General features: G+C 45.5%; 1 non-coding gene across 1 annotated transcript; it reads right to left on the bottom strand.

Annotated features, from left to right (window-relative positions):
* Positions 1 to 815: 815 nt before the first annotated feature.
* Positions 816 to 897, bottom strand: trnal-uaa (transfer RNA leucine (anticodon UAA)). The gene has a single exon. It is a non-coding gene; the product is annotated as a tRNA-Leu (tRNA).
* Positions 898 to 1402: the final 505 nt, after the last annotated feature.

Raw genomic sequence — 1402 nt, 5'->3', positions numbered from 1 at the left:
TTCCTCCCAATCACAAATGTCATCATTCACACTTTCCATTTCTCAGTTATTATTCCTTCAGAACATTATTATCTATTTAGCACTTGTCTCTGGATTTAAGACTCAATATAAAGATTTTCATATTTTTATCCTCATCTTTATGTCGCCTGGGAAATCAATCAATTGGGAAATTCCCTATGGAAACCCAATCATTCCTGTTTGGAGTGTAAGGAATCCGATCTGCTGACGAGACAGAGTCCTCACAGTCAACACTTTCTCTATTCTTCCTGCCAACAACTTTTCCCCCTTCTTATTTGCGAGACAGGAGTTTTGTTTATGAAACGTTCCAAGAACAGGAACAATCCTCTGAAGCCGTGTCCAATTTAAAGTGGAATGGTTGTCCCTTTCACACGGGAAGAGCCGTTCCTGGGGAAGGATTTTCCATGTGCTGTGTCCCAGGGCTGAGCAGGAAGCCGCTGATAGAAGCTGCAGTAGCCGCTTTCTGTTGGCAGCGGGGCCTTGGAGAGATTGGGGCCACATCCAGCTGCAGACTCGGGTGGGTTCTCGTGGTTGCAGTGTCGGGACATGGTTGGTCTCAATGCTTGAACTGAAATAATTGAGGTTCATTGCTCAGGGCTTGCTCGAACCACCAAGCTTCCAGCCAAATGCAGTGACTATTTGAGACACAGAAACTGGCCATAAGAGGGCCCGACAGCAGGGCTCACACTGTTTTCAGACTCAGACGGAATGAGTTGACCTGAGCAGCGGCAAATACAACAACGAAAACGCAGAGTTACGGTTCTGTTCAACTGCCTGCAGCAGAACAACCGACATTTTGGTAGCGGTGGGATTCGAACCCACGACTCGATAGAGACTGGAGCTTAAATCCAGCGCCTTAGACCACTCGGCCACGCTACCACAGCGAAGGGCAGCGCCAAAATTTCATTACTAGCGTTTCAGCATCGCTTCACTTCAGGCACTGACAGATCGCGCATTCAGTAACGAACGTGGAAGAATTTCAAATTTATTTGAAAGGGTTTGCAAGGTTTGCACTGTTTGGACAATAGCACGAAGCTGAATTGGCTTCGACAGTTTTCCCTGGAGCTTCAGGGCTGAGGAATGGCCTTACAGAATTTTATAAAGACATGAGGCAGACGGACAGAGAAAAGAGTCAGGGAGTAATTTTTCACAAGGCACATGAGTTCAAAGCGAGGTAACATTGGTTTAATGTGAGAACAGTAATATTTAAAGGGGATGTGAGGATACTTGTTTTGAACACAGACATTTCCGTGTGTACAGAATGAATTGCCATATTTAGGGGCAGAGACTGGTGCGCTCACAACATTTCAAAGGCAGCTGAAAGGGTTCGGAGAGATAAGGGACAAATTTTGGCAGATATTGGTTAGATTAATTTCGGTTATCT

The sequence above is a fragment of the Chiloscyllium punctatum genome, chromosome 13 (genome assembly GCF_047496795.1).
Source record: "Chiloscyllium punctatum isolate Juve2018m chromosome 13, sChiPun1.3, whole genome shotgun sequence".
Taxonomy (NCBI): domain Eukaryota; kingdom Metazoa; phylum Chordata; class Chondrichthyes; order Orectolobiformes; family Hemiscylliidae; genus Chiloscyllium; species Chiloscyllium punctatum.
This window is presented reverse-complemented; position numbering and strand designations above follow the sequence as displayed.